Below are 18,052 nucleotides of genomic sequence, written 5' to 3'. Positions count from 1 at the left end.
AAGGCTAAGGCCCTTAAGTTGGTGTTGAGCAAAAAAAAAGAAAGAAAGACAGAAAAAAAATTCAAACCAAAGCAGCAGAACCGTCTTTATTTTTCTATGCATTTTTCTTCTGGATCAAAACCTGACACTTGCATGACCCTCAATTCAACTAGACAGCTGGCGGTAAGAGATGGAGACATTCAGTTATGCAGGGTGCCGCTTTTGTAGCCTCGAGCTTCTAGCCTCAAGCAGCGATGAGGAGCAGACAATAAAGGTCTGTAAGTTCACTTCTATCTTACTCCACACCACCAGATTTCTTCATTTTTATAACTTTTAGAAGGCAGATATGAAACAGGGCTGCCTCACACTTCAGGTTTCACACAGCTCCCTCTGAAACCACACAAGATCTGATTCGGATTATTTTTAACATACATAGACTTATTCATTTCCATGAAATGCGCACAATGAAAATGCCATACCTGCACAGAAACTTTGGATAAACCAGTGGGTCAACTACTCTTTTTTTTTTTAATGTGACAGTGCCTCCTTCGGTGTGATCTCCCCCCACCAGCACACCACACACTGGTGTTTTGCCTCAACATGTCTCTCCAGCTTACTCTGGACCACTGCTGCATTTAATAGCTTTTCCCTGCAGAGCATTCACAGTCGATCTCCTTCAAATTGTACAATACACTGTATACCACAATTTTCTTGGTTTGTGCTACATTTTGACATCACAGCTTCAGCTCCCGAGTATTACAATGGAAATAACACATAAGCGTGGTGCCTCTGGAAATGGTGAAAAGAAGACTGGGCAGAGGCTGTCAAACACAGAAGCATTCATCAACTGTCTGCATGAAAGGGAGAAGAGAACGAGCATCATCCTGCGCAGTGAACTGAGATTTGTGGGCTGCTGTGTGGGCTGCATGTATGAGTCAAGGGGAACATTATTGTTTTGGTTCATCAGAAAAAAAGGCCATTCTGAAAGTCTCTTTGGGAAAAAAACCCCCCAAAAAACAGCACAACTGTGTTAAAAATAAACCGTGAATTTCATGTTGTATCCTGAGAGTCTTGTTTTGCATGTGGAAATTACAAGCACAGCGAGCCTCAGAGCAAAATGATGTGCCACTGAAGGATCCTGCCGGTTTTAAATATCACAGAATACAATGTGAATCTTAGAAGACGGCACTCAGCTTATGGCAACAGACTGCAGCAAAAGTTACAGCGCCTACAGCTGCCCTTTCTTAAGCTAAGATCCACTCATCAGTCTGAGTAAACCCACACATTAATCACAGTTGATGATCATTCAAAGAGTTTACAGTGGAGTGGGTGTTTATTCTCAGGATGACACTGAGGCTTTGTGTCGCGTTTAGCATGCAGGGCAATCTATCTGCCTGAGAAACTCGGCTGCTAATAATGCTATATTGAGATGCAATGGCCAGCTCTCAGTTTTAATGGTGACTGATGGGGGGCGCAGATGCATTATTGCTCACAGTTCATCAAGTTAACTTTGCACATTAGGAAGTTGAATGAGTTTCTAGGAGATCCTATCAGTGGCAATTACAGGATGAGCAGACATTTAAAGGGGGTGTGTGGGGGGGTGATGAAGAGTGGGTTAAGCCTTCGACTTGATTTGAGTGCCAGTGTCCAGCATGTAAATAGGATGCATAGGAAGTGTGTGGTCTGCTTCATCTTAGATTAAGCTTAAATTAGCTTAAATTCATCAGATAGAGTGAAAAAGGGTATCTTTATGTCATACAGGTAGGACAGAAGTGCTAGAAAATAATGACCAATCACTAGGAAAAAGAAAAAAGGGGTTTATATGCTCTTTCTGTGTTTATGATTTATGTAATATATTTCTGTCTTTCACAGTCCTTCCAATTCTCTGTACATCCCTGGCTTCAGTCTTTTCGCTGAATGTTTGTAACTTTCTTTGTCAGCTCTCTCCGCCTTCCATCTCCCCTATTTCTCTTTTCCAATTTCCTTTCTCCTCATCTCTCCTCTCCACCATTAGCTGCACTGCAGATTGCAGTAAACCCAGAAAATCCTCTTCATCACACAGTGCAAATACCATCTGCAGTGGGTTCACCCTCAGCCCCAATTAAGGTCTAGATACATGCTCTGTGGCATCTGGGATAGCATCGGACATTCTGACAGGCTGGCTGTACAATTTATACATAAACATGGCATCGGAGGGCAAAATGTCAGGTAACTGCAAAGATTCTGCTAAATGCTGTGGTTACACAGCTTGTGAAAAATACATAACTGTATGTTATTCAGTCTGTAATATGGGTCTAAAATTGGCCGTAGCATAAAGGTTAGGAGAAGGAAAAACAAGCATTAATCTTACCATTCTGTCTGATCTAAACAGACTACTCTTACATCTAGTTGGCAAAGCATGATACCGTAGGAAAAAAATTATATTATAAAGTCTATTTCTTAGCACCTGTAAAAATGCAATGTAACAAAGTCTTAAATGTATAAAAACTTTCTTTTCCTGTAAAGAGTTTTTTTTATGGATTTCACTGGGATGAATTAAGATGAAGTCAAATTCATGGAGTATAGGCTTATAGATGAATATTTCTCCACAGCTGATATTTACTGTTTGATCGGCAGCCCAGTAATCATACTAATGTTATCTATAGGCTTCAAAACATAAAGCCTCATCTATTATAAGTGAGCTAACTGTGGTTTAAAAGTTTACTGCAGACTTGCACAGTAGGTAGTTTTCTTTAAAATGTATTCAACTGTATGCTTCCAGCGTATACAGTGCAACTAAAAAATATCCAAACCTCCTCATCTTAAAAGGTATATCAACAATATCCTCTTGCCCATGCTGGAGCCCTTTCAGTAAGTGTTAACAAGCTTCTGACACTTGGATCTTTGCCTATTCTTCTCATGCTTCTTTTTTTTTTTACTGAGGTTTGATAACATTTGTGCTGGTGCTGCTTTTTTCTGTGTCCATTACTAATACTTTTAATGGCATTTTAAATCTGGACACCAAATACCAGGATATCCCTGGATTAGATACTCAATTGCAACATTATCACTACTAACAGTGCTGTTTTTGCCTTCTCCAGCTAACACACAACCATACACATAGACCCCTGCACTCGCTAGTTCTATTGTTCACGACGCTGAATAACACTCTGAGAAAATTAGAGAGGTCAGTAAAGCTCCAGTTTCAAAAACATTTTATAGAAGTACAAAACAGTTATGGTATGTGTTACCTAGTCTGCTCACACATTAACTTTAGCCGTTTATCTATTAGCAACTACCCAGCAGCCACATTAGCAATCTGTTAAGCTAGCAGCTATGGCTAACAGCAACAAAAATAACTTGTTTTGCAATGTTTTATAATTTGTTAGCAAACATCACGAGTCCTGCCAACCTGTAACATTAATAGACAGTGTTAAAAGTATCATACTATTTCTTGTGTCTAAAAAGCGTCATGTAAGTGTTAAGTTCACATTGCCGTCTAGCAACCAAACATAGCGCTAAGTCACCAGAAGTACAACACTAACTCAAAAACACTTAAAGAATACTGTTGTCTTTTTTGTTTTTAATTTTGTAAATTTTGTAGAAAATTTTAAACTTAAATCTCTCACATTTAATTTACAGTTATGTAACTAATTTGTTTTGCATGGCTTCAATGATGTAAAAACATATATATTGTCATTGATGTTTTTGTTTGTATTATTCTAATCTTTCTAAAAAAAAAAAAAAGAAAGAAAGAAAACAACACTTCATAATAAGTTAGCTCGGTGGTAGGGAAAATGGTCTTGAATATTGAGTTTTTTCCTGGTTATTCTGGTATTGTCCATATTTCTTATCAAGCTTCACTTGATTTAAAAGTGTGCTTATGATCAGTGTTGCTGGAGAATCTAATTAACACAGACGTTTAGGTTCACCACAGAAAGATTAAGGTCCTCCTCAAACCAGTTGGATATTTCTAAAACTCTATGATGGCAGGTGCAAGGTCAAGTTTGTCAGATCCTGCAGCAGCTCTCAGCAGCCTATCCAAGACTATTGGTACTGTGATCTTTTGTTAATGAGCTCCGCCTTTCTTGCAAAAGAGAAACAGCTGACCCAAAGTGCCCAAGAGTCCTAGCGTTGGTTAATTATTCCATAAAACAGTAGCCCTAGTTCAAGTCTATCCAAATTTCTTTGAGTGTTTCAGTCAACACTTGCTGTTGTTTTTTGTCCAGCCAGAAATTCCTTAGTGATCTTCTTATGTTTAGCAAACATTTGTCCCTACCATCATCCAGTGATCTGTTATTCAATCTCCCGAAACGCAGGGACTAATGACACAGCTGAGGCCACTTGACAAAATTTAGGGCTCTCTCCCATCACAGGGCAGTTTGCTGTAGTGCCATATGTCTCTGTGGAATCCTTCCAAAAGTGTTTTCTGAAATGCTCAGGGTCTTCAAACTCTCACGCAGAGACACTGACTCTCTCGCCCTCGCTCTCAAATTAGGCTTCATCATTAACACACTTTGAACTAATCAGCAGCTGAAGCAGTCAAAGGTCATAGTGAGCTGCCAAAAGGTTAATCATAAAAATACTTTTAGGTCTCACAGACTAGCAGTGAGCTTTAAAATCAGTTAGTTTTGATAGGGGTAAAAGAATAGTGATGTAGCAGTATTAAAATATCCTGCTGATCTAAAATACTACTACTAATACTCATTTTATTTCTTCATTTGTTGTATCGTTTAATTGCCAAAGACCTAGTGTAAACAGAAGGTGCTTCCATTATATCTACCACAATATTTATTTTTAATGGTTTTGTAGGTAAATATCTTGAAATTCAAAATGAGTGCTGCCGTCACTCTCTGTTAGTCCTGTGACACACTGTTGACCTGTGTACCCAGCGTCTCACCCTTTGACAGCTGGGATAAGCTCCAGTGAGTTTCATAAGCAGTTAATAAAATGAACAGATGGATGGATGCATGGATGGACACATTTAAATATAAATGGATACATTTAAAATAAAATCATAGTTCGACCCATATGCTTAACTGGTGAAAGGAAAGCAGAGGTTTGTACAACAAACGTTCCTTCACTCAGTTAGCATAGAGAAGATATTATGACACAAATGTTGACTACTTTGCTCAACTCCCCTCGCTCTTTACCTTATGCTCTGGTTTAGTTTGTAAATGCTTTTAAACTGGGCCCTCTAAAGTTTTGTACATTGTATCAGATTCAAAATTGTGACATTAATGTGGATTAATTTAGATATGTATGTCTTTACAGTCAAGGTTTCTTTTCATTTCAAAGACACTGTCTTATACAATAATACTGGGTAGGCTTAACGTTGGTTTACTTATTTTTCTTTAGTTCCCTAGTTTAGTCGTAGAGGAAATTCGCTGCTTGCAACTAAGCCACAAAGACCTCCATTTTGTGATATTTCCAAGACACAGCTTCACACACACACCAGTACCAAATGTGACCTACAGTTTACAGTAATCTCACAGTGCAAGAAAGACAGACTTGACAACGAAATGTGACAAAACCACCCGCCTATGCTTTGTGTGTGTGGGAAGGTGCCTCAATATGTAATTAGGCAACTAGTAATGACTTGTGACTCTGAAGCAGCAACTGCACAAGAGAGCCAAGGACTCAGTGCTCAAAGGCACAAATAATGTCATAGCAGCTTTGTTCCCTCGTCTAGAATTAAGAACATTAATAATTAAATCGAACAATAAATGGCGGTGGCCCCTGGGGGAGGTGAGAAGGGGTGAAGTGGCAGAGAACAGGCATCACAAAGAGGGCACAGCGCTAAAAAAAACAACAACAAAGTCTTAAATAATATAACCAAACACGAATTTTAAATCTGCATCCCCTTAAGGAACACACAAGCAATTTTGCATTAAATATGGTGAGCTATGGCTATATGGAGCTGTTCATCTGTGGCCTGGAAATAAAAAGAGGTTATGTAAGTTCACCCTGGGACAAAGCAAGAAATAAAACACTAAAATGACAAGTTAGAGGCTTAAAGCTAAAGTAAAACAAAGTGAGATGGGTGGGAAGTGATATGAGGGTGGTCCGGCGAGCTTAATGAAAAGGACCTGGACGAAAAAGCCGGCAAAACAACAAGCACCCACAACATCCTCAAAGACTGCTGAGTCTTTGTGGTTGCAGATGGTCAAACAGACCCCTGGGATTGTTGACCTTGGTATTGTTTACTCTAGCCAGGCTCTTCAAAGACACTGGGCGAAGGCAGTGCCAGCAACTTTACCTCAGTCTCCATGGAGACGGTGTACTTTTGACTGGGAACTTTCCAGGCTCATTACCAGATGAGGTAGAGGGTTCTACCTCACTGCTTTGCTCTGTTTGCTTCCTTTTCCACTTATGGAGTCACAGAAATGCACAAGCGAGTGAAAGACAAACAGAGACAGAAGAAGAACAGAGATGGGAAATAAAAGATGGGAAACAAAGCACTGCCCGAGTGAAACTGCAATTTACAGAAGGATGGGAGGGAGGAGGAACAGCAAATGAGGAGGAGAAGTGAGAAATGAAAATGTAGAGGGATGAAGGTAGGGAGACAGAAAGGTTAACGGACAAGGAGAACGAAGAAGAGGAATGACTAAAGGCGACGTTTCTTAAATGTCATCCATCCGCGCAGCTTCAGAACAGCCGGTGCAGTGCTAATGGCCTGTAAGGAGAGAAAGGGACAGCAGAGGGATCGAGTGGGGCACTGGACTCGCTGAACTCGAGGTCACATTTTTTAAAAAGTTGTAATTATCTTATTTGGATATTGTATGCGCCCTTCTCACATCAGTTTAAACCATTTTTTTTAAATACATAATTGCAACATAAGAGAGCATGCTTTGGGAAGTCATCTGCTGATGACCTCACTCACACTTATTTCTTATTTCTTTACAAACTGTAGGCTGCAATATTTAAAAATGTGAATCACTGAATAAAGATCTAGAATGAAAGGCTTTATAATAGAAAAAAGAAAGAGAGAGAGAGATGACAGAAAGGCACTTGGCCACTGCCGCAGACCTTTTGCACGAAGCGAGTTAGACTAATGGAGCAGAAAATATAAGAGTCATGAGCCTCTTATCTAGCTACTAATCAGAATAGCAAAACTGAAGGGAGATAACAGGGAGGAAAGAGATGAAGTGAAAGAAAATAGAGAGCAGAGGAAAGCTTGAGGGTTCTTATAATCTTCATCCTTTCCAATCACAACCCCTTCTTAGTCTTATCAGCATTCCTAAATGCGCCCCATTATTAGCTAGCTAGCTAGCTCGTTTACCGTTGCCGTCTTTCTGCTGGGTGCCTCTCTATCTGAAATCCAGTCAGACAGCTCCATTTAGCATGTCCGGGGCCAACTGACTTACAGGGGCCAACATTCCTTCCCTCCTCGTGCCCACCAGTACTCTCTACTCCAGTTTAGTTTTGATCTATTTCTAGCCCTTCACTGCCTCTCCCTCTCATCACTTCTTCTCATTTCAGCCTCAGTCAGTGGGCACTGCGGAATCCTAATGAGCAGAGAAAACTCACAATACATCTCTCGGTGCCCTAAGCAGCATGTACCCTGACACAATCAGGGAGGATCCACAAAGGTGCAACCATCACGCACACCTATAGAAGGCACAAATGGGCTCCTCTACATGATTGAGAGCTCTGCATTTTGTGAAGCTGATAACATCTGGGTGCTGCGCAGACTTGTGCTGAGGCATGTGCATGAGCTTTGATAGCGTAATCGTGTGGCTATGATAGCTGTACTGCTAGACTGGAGGCAAACACTTAATCCTCAAGCAATGCTCTGATCTGTGGCAGTAAAGCAAAGCCCCCTACAGCCTCGCAGACTTTAGGGAGCCAGCAACAAGGTGCCACTAATGTTAAGAGACTGTTATTTATAGGGAGCTTTTCTGGTCCTATTGATCACTCAAAGTGCCCTTACACGACTGAGTGCCACATTTTACTCATTCCCACAGAGAATCGTATAAGGCTTTAATAATCACGTACACCGATTGAAGCCTCTGAGGCAATCCGGGGTTCAGTATCTTTCAACATGGACCAACATGTCACACAGACTGTAGTCCAGATACTTATGGCTTGAATTATATATTTGCATTAATATTTCTGTATTTCAGAATTTAAATCGTTAAACAGTGGAATGGAAAGAAAATCAGAAGCAGCATCAAACTGAAGCTGTACCAAATACTTCACACAACATGGTACGAGAGGAAGAGCATGAATAACAATGGTTAAGGACCACAAGGAAAATGGAAGTGTTTCCACTGCATAATCACAAGTCAGTTTTCTCTTTGATAATGATGGGCCCTTTGTTATTAAAAGTGCATATTTATCTTTCAGTATCTCTGAACTGGTCAGTGAAGGCCAGGCTGGAAGCACCTGAATAGGTAAGTGTAAGCAAAAGTAAGCAAGACCAAATCAACACTGGGACATATTTTCGTTCATAAGACAGACACTAAGAATTGATATGCAGTCTTAAAAGACACGTCCTTGCAAAACAGCTGGATTCATGCAAGATTCCCAGAATTATGATGTAGAGATAAAAAAAATTTTTCCAGTCTTCAACTTTTACAAAAAAAAGTGATTACCTCTGAGTGGCTTATCTTCAAAAAGAAATAGCAAGACTACATGTTAACAATACTTGACTAACTACACTGACTGCTTGGAAGCTTGTAAGATTGTTCTATGGTTCATTGATCTGACTGCATAAAGTCAGACAGAAATGGGCTGTTATCGATGGCTCATCCAATCACCTGCAAGTGTTTTGTGAAAGCACCAGCCCTTTTCCAAACAGTTTATGAGGACAACTGAGCAGATGGCTCTGTGTAATACACCATATGGCACATCAGCAAATAAGTGAAGTGCAACAAAACAAATCTACAGCAACATGTGTCCAACACCTTGACATGACTTTAATCAGGCCTGTGCGATAAGAGAAAAACGTGCAATGTACGATAACATTGTTCAATATTACAATGACAATAGGACAATAGTATTTGGGGATATTGGTTGTTTAATTTTTCTCTGTGAATAAACTAAAAATGTGAAATTGTGGTTCATAAAGGCTACCGTAAAATACACTAACAAGCAAGAACTCTATGAGGCCTACAAACAATGAAGCACTGATACACTTAGGCTTGGACTGTGTAGTGCATAAGCCTGGAAGCACAGCTCTGACACCCCCAAGCAGCAGAGCAATATCTAAGCACTAAGCCTGCTGTACGTCAATGTTGTGGACGGAGACAGTCATTGCACAGCCTGGCACATCACCATCGACAAAGATCAATCTTCTATAAGGTGAGACTTTATTCTTCCTCACAAGCCATTTTATCCACCAATAAAAGCTGTTTATTTATCCTCTCAAGTAAGCTATGCAAAGAGAAAACACTGATCACATTACAAGCTGCAGAATTATCAGACTTTGAAAGGTTACGAGTTCTTGGCAATCCATCAGAGAATCCAAATAAACTTTGCATGAAGGGTCCGATTATGGACTCTGGAATGAAAGCCAGGATCCTGTTTGGTGATTTGAAGGATTTAAAATCTAATATAAGCAGCTTATTGCTTTGGATACAAATGCATGCAAGCATCAATCTCTAGGATATTCTTACAATAACAAGATGTACTGACAGATATCCAAACACAGCTACAAGCACATATCTTTAATATGACACTGTCTGGTAGAGTAGAGTCAAGTCTTTATTATGACATTGGGTTTTTATAGTACAGTAATTATAAGTACACTGGCAGTTAGCAGCCAAGGACTTCTTTACAGCAATTCACAACTCACAAGCTAAAATAAACACATCATTTTCAGGGTAAAAATTCAAGTATCTCCATGCACTAAAAGCTGCACATTTGTGCTACACTGACCTCCATGAGTTGATAGTTTCAAATCTGTTGCAATATGTGATACCGTCAGTGCATGACACAACATTTAACTATAGGCAAAAATAGTCTGACGCCAGTGCTTATTGATAATGATAAGTAAGTTATTATGTCTGGTTGTAGTTATTTCTAAAACATAAAAAGGCAGAAATGAAGGCTATGTTCACACTGCAGGTCTTAATGCTCAATTCTGATTTTTTGATCAAATCCAATTTTTTTTGTCTGCTTGTTCACACTACAAATAAAATGTGACAGCAAACGCGCTCTAGTGTGAACCCTCAAAGTGGCCCGCATGCACAAAATAAGACGTCACACACAACCCGCTCTGTTTAGATCCAGACCAAACAGTATTGTTTGACTTGTTTCGGACTTTACGTTTACCAATTTTGCTTTAAGTTATTTTGTTATTTTGTTATTTACATATGGCCTAATAATTATCCTTATTGCTGTTTTAGGGAGGATTGATGCTTCAAAGGATAGTTGCAGATTTCTGTCAGAATCTGCAGATAATACAGTACAAAAATGTTTACGTTTCTCCAACGCTGTCTTCCCAACAGTTTTACTGACATCTACACTGGATGGCCAGGAAGGGTTCGTGATGTCTTCTCGGGCGCTTCTCGGGCGCTGATAATTGGCATCTGTCTTATGTCAGTGGCGTAAAAGACAGATTTAATGCGACATGACCATTCAAACAGCAGTCGCTTTCTAAAACATCAGATATGTATCGGATTCAGTACCACATACGAAAGTGACCCAGGTCGGATTTGAAAATATCGGATTTGTGCCGTTCACACTGTCATACCATGATCGTATATGGGTAGCATAGGGTCAAAAAAGTCGGATTTGATGCGCTTTCCCCTGCAGCGTGAACGTAGCCTAAGTGTCTCAGTCTCTTTTAAACTACAAAAAAAACCCTGACTGGCAGAAAAATGTGTTCCAGTTTTGATTCAAAGCTTATTAGTGCCTGCCAATATAGAAGGAATACCAATATACCGACTGATATATCGGCCAATATTAGCTATTTGTTGATACAATGTTACTGGCTTTTGTGATAGCCGATAAATGAAGACATGGAGAAGACAATGAAGAAATTTTGTAATGACTGCTTTTTTAATACTTCAGTCATCCAAAGCATGCAAACTAATCTCTTATACTGACTTATATTTACTGTTATTAACATTTATGGACACGGGGGGAGAAACAAACCAAACAACTACAGAAATATTTTGGACCAAACCTTTACAGACCTTTTTGTATGAATATTAATGTTTAACATCAGCAAAAAAGTAAGAAAGAAAAATTTAATGTGGCAAAGACTGAATTAACACAGTGATAGCACCATAGCCCAGTAGGTGACTGTGGAATTGTCTTTTTTTTCTATAACAACTGCATTATCCATGAATCTGTTCAACAGCAGCATCAACTTCCTTTCAAGGTAATAGCCTTGTAGATTCTGACAGTGAAAAGCTGTAGCATTGTACTTTATGGTCTGAACCAGAAATCAATTCCATCTACACAGCCAGGCACATCAGCTAACGACCACAGAATATCCCAACAGACAGATCACTCACTGCACAGAGTAGAACCCACAAATGCTGCACGTGTGTCTGTGCGCGTGCATGTGTTCATCCATGCAGGCATTCATGCAAGCACCAATGAACCTTGCAGAAGGGCTTCCAGCCACCAGATCCATATTAGCCTTATCATAAGCAAGACCCACAGACTTAAATACACTCAAGTCCCAAAAGAAGTTTTAGAAAATATTTTATTGGGATAGGAAGTACCAGTTTTTCCAGCCCATCTGAATCACATCCTTCTAGGCTTTGCAACTCTTTCTATTAAAGCTAGCATGTTTTTTTCTGACAGTGCATTGGAAAACTGTTTGTCAAACTCCCGACAGCGGTGCTTCTGCTCACCTGACTCATAGGCAAGCATTTTTTCAGATGTAAAAATGCTGAAACTTTTTCAGTGATACTCAAAACCTATGCAGTATTTTACCCCACTTATAATATGGAACAAAATCATATGTCAATCTCTGATATCCACCCCTAGACCTTTTCTTCTCCGAATCCCCCTCAAAATAAGTGGTGCTTGGTCAGCCCTGTACCACTTCTAAATGATAGAGTTTGTTCTAAACTACACCACAAGGGTTTTAATTACCCAGATGCACTGGAGAGCTTTACTTATAATCTGCATCTCTGACAAGCAAATAAGTGGATAAATAAGTAAGAACGTCATTCCCTGAGGCTGACTGAGTCAAAGATTCCTCTTGATATTCCCTAAGATGACAAATCCTTGTTTACAGCATACGTGTTTCAAAAAAAGTGGCTGATAGGAAGAATCTGCAACCTACCAGCTGTCAAACCAACAACTTCTCTTCTGAGAGGATTAAGACTCAAAAGGTGGGGAGTGACTGACACAGGGGGGAAGCAAAAATCTTGCTCTCCCTCTCAACTTCCTTTTGAACTCTGGGTGAACTCTCCTTGTTTGGATGAGAGCTACGAGACAAAGCCTCTTCACTCGAGAGAGACTACCTCTAGACTGACACAGCAGCTGGCAGTACCTGTCTATTTGTCATGTCTCAGATAAAATCCAGCTACTAAGATACAACCAGAACATGCAGGAAATTTTTAAGAGTTTTTATTTTTTGTTGTCCTAACAACGTTTCTAGGGCTTGATGCTCAGCTAAGTAGTTTTTAGAAGTTTTTGTGAGTTTTTGGAAGTTTGTCTGGCTCAAGAGTAAAAAGGTGGTCCACCACCAGCAACACTAGTAGCACCAAGTGGAGCTTCTCCACAAGAGCACGGGTCAGAGTCTACAATGCCAACTGGAAGAAAGTACTGGCAGTTTATCCACTCGCACTTTGTACTACAAATTTTGTAGCTTTAATAAATCATTTCAAGAATAGATATTTACAACAGGGCACAGGCAAAACTCTTTTTTTAATGAAGCAGAACAAAAATAAATTAGACAAGCCACACATATAGGAAACAGGAACAGAAATAAACCCACTATAAAAAACACCAATTACATCATAACTTGTTTTAAGAAGCAAATAAAAGTGATGGACACTGCTTGGATACAGTAGTTATTTTTATGTCCAGATTAAGCGTAGCTTGCTTAGATTATTTTTAGTGCAAGAGGCAACATTTACTACAGCAGTTAGTACTGGTATCCTGCAGGTGGACCCCTTGCAGGTGAGCTTTTCCCATATTTCAGTGAATGGTTTAAGAGTGACTTAAGAGTTGCTTAAGTCACGTGTCAACTGATCATGTTCATCCATTTTTCTTGGACACTGAGATGACTGATGTAACGTTTGACTTTTGTAGAGTTTTTGTATTTGTGATTTCTGTGTTTGTAGCTGCATAGTTTTTCGTTGTTGCTTTTTGCTAACTATAATGATGATGAGAAAACACGTTTCAGGTCATTTTATAGAGAAACGAAAAAATAAATGTAACAAGTAGTCAAACAAAATACTTTCTCCTGGGAGTAATTAAGTAACCTACTGCATTACTTTAAAGAAATGGGCTCTGTGTATTATGTGTAATAGATTACTTTTTGCATTACTTTACTACATAACAAAAGCTGCACCACAGTGAGTGACAGGATAGTGGAACCAGTAAAACACTGTTCCCCTAACATGGCTTGTTAGAGCCTTTTTTTTCTTTTATATTTTCTGTCCAGCCAATTATTAAATTTGAATGAGCTAATCTGCATTCACAGAAAATCTTGAAAAGGATTGCAAGATGACAAAAAGGGGTTACATCTTTTTAGAGTTTAAACCAACTGTGAGAAATCTCTAATTGCCTTAGTTTAATGTAAATGAGCAACTTCAGCTATCAACTTAAGGTATGACATGCTGGCACAGAATACTCAATGCACACCTGCACTTTCTTTGACAGTTTGCCACCTATTTTGTGCTTGAAAAGGTATGAAAATGAACTTTAATTTACGGTTGAATATAACTGATTGAAATTTGTTATAAAAAAAAATAGAGTCATTGTTAGAGCCAATCTATAGAGAAATATTTTTGATACTGTTTCAGTTATTGTTACATGTTTAATTTTGTATGATATGTTGTTAGAGAATAAATGCTGCGTGTTTAATTTGTGTCGGGTAAGAAAACATTACAGCGCATGTGTTGTAGCAGGTTAGAGTGAGCCAGGAGGGCAATGGAAGTGTGCGCTGTAGCAGCAAACAGTTTTTTGACCGTGACATCTTTTGTTTGTATGTACGAGTCAGAAATAAATCTGAACAGCTCACATTAAGAAGTGGAAGAATTATTTTTTCAAAGCTTGGGACAGAAATTCGCCACTACATAAAAGTCAAAAAACTAGCGAGTAACGGAGGAATGTTTTCCGCGGTGGAGCCACCGACTGAGACATAGAAAAGTCACCGGATCGTCGGCATAAGGACGCCTACATACAACAACACGGCGAACAGCTAAGTAAAAGGTGTTTTGTCAGATGCATCTTACCTGTGGAAGTAGCATAAAGGAGTTTATGCAGTACACCACCCGACAGCTGTGCCGAAGAAAATCATTACGGCTTAGCGGTGTTATATGATTACAATGGCGGACGACATTAATGACAGTGTGGGTGTAGTTACGCGTGATGGCAGCCAGAGGGCGATGACAGACAAAGGTCTGGAGTTCAAACTGCATCAGCTCACAAAGGTGAGAAGAGGCAAATTAGGACAAGTGACAGCACAAGAAGATGAAACTGAGCGACTTTTGAGCCATGAAATTCTGCCGGCTGTAAATGATGTGAGAGAGGCACTGAAAGTTTACAAGAAGTTGTATGAAGAGTTTCAAGAATGCAATTATGCAGTGTTGCTGTGTATTAATGATGAGGAGGAAAAGGAGGCTGACCAACAACTTTGGTTTCAGCCAATGTCAGAACGATGTTTGCAGTTCATTAATAGAGTTAATACATGGATTGAAATACAAACATGTGATCAAGAGATAACTCCCATGGACAGTGCATCCAGAGTGTCAAAAACATCTAGAGTGTCAAACAAGTCTAAAGTATCCAACACGTCAAGGGTGTCGACAGCATCGTCGGAGCGCGTCAAGGAAGAAGCTAACAGAGCAGCTCTGATGGCACGAGCAGCGTCTCTGAAAGAAAAACAGGCTCTAGAGTTAAAAGAAGCAGAAATTAAAGCTGCAAAGGAAAGACTGGAAATTGAAACAGCCATTGCAGTGTCTACTGCCAAAGTGAAAGTGTATGAGGAATGTGAAGGGGTTAAGTCTCAAGTGAGTGAAACCAGACTTACGGTAATGCCACGTCGTGACCTCCTGAAGATGAATAACGAAAATGGTCATGGCAACGTAAAACACACACCAGGGAAGCCAACAGAGATAGAGAGGTCTGCCTCTTGGAGGAATCCTGGTGATCCAAGTACTGCAGCAGGGGCCATGCCTAAGACACATAGAACTCCACTGCAGGGGCCGAGCCAACGCCAAGATGGTGTCTCACTTCAGGAGACCAGACCAAGTGAGCTTTATCAAGTTATGCAGAAACAGGCAGATATCACAGAGATGCTTGTAAAGAACCAACAGCTGGCTCGGTTACCACAAAGGGATGTGCCAGTGTTCCACGGAGATCCTTTGGAATACAGGTCGTTTATGAGGGCATTCATGCACGCTATTGACACCAGAGCTGATAGCAATTCAGACAAGCTATATTTTCTGGAGCAGTATACTCGAGGCGAGCCTCGTGATCTTGTGAGGAGTTGTCAGCATATGCCTGAACATCGGGGGTATGAAAGGGCTTTGCAGCTGCTTCAAGATAAATATGGAAATGAGTTACAGATTGCTGGCACGCTAATTGAGAAGGCATCGAAGTGGCCACAAATTAAGGCTGAAGATGGAAAGGCGTTGAGCGCATTCTCTGTATTCCTGGTGAGCTGTCGTAATGCTATGGAGGATGTGGACTATATGGAAGAGATGGACAACCCTGCAACTATGAGGGTCATCATTTCCAAGTTGCCATTTAAAATAAGAGAGCGCTGGAGAGTCCATGCATATGATATCCAGGAGCGGCGCTGCAACAGAGCAAGATTCACAGAGCTGGTGGCCTTCGTTGAACGCCAAGCAAAGATCATGTCCGACCCACTCTTTGGCGATCTTGAAACAGCAGTGTCAGACAAGGTTATAAAAAAGCCACAGCAAGGAAATAAGTTGAAGAAAGACATTAGACATGGGAGCAGCTTTGCTATCAAGGTTAACCACGGTTCAGAAATGGACAAAAGAAGCAGAGTTAGTAAGAACCGGAGTGACCTTTCACTCAACTGCGCCTTCACAAGACCTTGCATGTTCTGTGGGAAACTTCATACACTGCAAGAGTGTTACAAGATTAGAGAGGAGACTCATAAGGATAGAGTGGACTACTTGAAGAAAAACGGACTTTGCTTTGGATGCCTGCTAAAGGGTCACATGAGCAGAGATTGCAAAAAGAAGATGGTGTGCGAGGTTTGTTCACTCAAGCATCCAAGTTTGTTGCACTTCTCAAGTTATGAGGAAGAGAAGCCTCCCGATGAGGTCAATATGGGTAGCACTGCTAAAGGCCGAGCAGGGTTGTCTGAAGAAAAGGAGACAAGTGCCTGTACTGGGGCTGGAGGCAGCTGCGTGCTTGCCATTGTACCTGTAAGGGTGAAGTCCTGCAAGAGTGACAAGGCTGTGGAGGTTTACGCTTTCATTGACCCAGGTAGCGCTGCATCGTTCTGCACCAAAGCCTTGGCAAGGCAGTTGAAGGTGCAAGGCAGACGAACCGAGCTAACGTTGAGGACCATTAATTCCAAAAGTCGAGAGGAGAGTTATGTGCTCACAGAATTGGAAGTCAGCAGTCTGGCAGACAACAACTTTATCGCACTGTCAAAGGTCTTCACACAGAAAAGTATTCCTGTTTCCAGAGAGAACATCCCACTCCAGAAAGAGGTTGACAAGTGGCCGTACCTACGCGAAGTGAGGTTGCCTCATATTGAGGCTGAAGTGGAGCTTCTCATTGGAACTAAAGAATACACCATATTGGAGCCATGGAAGGTGATCCCAAGTGAGGACAATGGTCCATATGCCGTAAAGACAGCACTTGGATGGATTCTGAATGGACCACTCAGAGAAACGGATACTGCAGCCAATGATGTACAACCATGTGCTATTGTGAACAGAATAGCCATCGACAACGTGGAACAACTGCTTGTACGACAGTATAACCACGACTTTCCAGAGCGTCACTGTGATGATAAAGCAGGAATGTCTCAAGAGGACCACCACTTTATGGAGTCTGTGTCAAGCTCTACTCGTCTCACTGATGGACACTATTCCATAAGTCTTCCTACGAAGAAGTCGTGCGTTCAGATGCCGAACAATCGAAGTGCAGTGTTACAGCGTGCACTGAGCCTTCAGCGCAAGCTGAAGAGGAATCCTGCACTCCATGAAGAATACACTGCCTTCATGAGTGACATGTTGAGCAAGGGATATGCCGTTGAGGTTCCAACAACACAGTTAAACCGCAAGGATGGAAAACAGTGGTATATTCCCCACCATGGGGTATACCATCCACAAAAAAAGAAGCTGAGGGTGGTCTTTGACTGCGCTGCCAGCTACCAAGGAGTTTCACTGAATAGTGAACTTCTACAAGGGCCAGATTTAACAAACTCATTGATCGGAGTGCTGACACGGTTCAGGCAAGAGTCTATAGCCTTTACAGCAGATATTGAAGCAATGTACCATCAGGTGTGTGTCCCGGATGACGATGCTGACCTGCAGCGCTTTCTGTGGTGGCCAGCAGGGGACCTCAATCGAGACATTGCTGAGTACAGGATGATGGTGCATATCTTCGGTGCGACTTCTTCTCCCAGTTGTGCCAACTATGCACTGCGAAGAACAGCAGAGGAGAACCGCAGCAAATCATCACCTGAAGCTGTAAGCACAGTTCTGGAAAATTTTTATGTTGACGACTGCTTGAAGTCTGTTGCCACGGAAACTCAAGGTATGGAGTTATACACAGACCTCACTGAATTGTGTTCTGGTGGAGGATTTCACCTAACGAAATGGACAAGCAACAGTCGTGCCTTGCTCTCATTCATCCCTGAGCATGAGAGAGCCAAAGATGTCAGAGACCTGAACTTGAACCATGACCTGCTGCCTATGGAACGTGCTTTAGGAGTTCTATGGTGCCCTGAGTCTGACGCATTCAA

The 18,052-nt window shown here is 40.8% G+C and overlaps 1 protein-coding gene across 1 annotated transcript in view; it reads right to left on the bottom strand.

Moving 5' to 3' along the window:
- kazna (kazrin, periplakin interacting protein a) overlaps positions 1–18,052 on the bottom strand; it is a 200,095-nt gene that overhangs the window by 103,590 nt on the left and 78,453 nt on the right. The window lies entirely within an intron of this gene.

Source organism: Copadichromis virginalis, linkage group LG20, assembly GCF_057382275.1.
Source record: "Copadichromis virginalis isolate Kocher_CV1m ecotype Utaka linkage group LG20, C_Virginalis_male_GT1.1, whole genome shotgun sequence".
Classification (NCBI taxonomy): domain Eukaryota; kingdom Metazoa; phylum Chordata; class Actinopteri; order Cichliformes; family Cichlidae; genus Copadichromis; species Copadichromis virginalis.
Note: the sequence above shows the minus strand (reverse complement) of the source record. Positions and strands in the feature narration are given on the sequence as shown.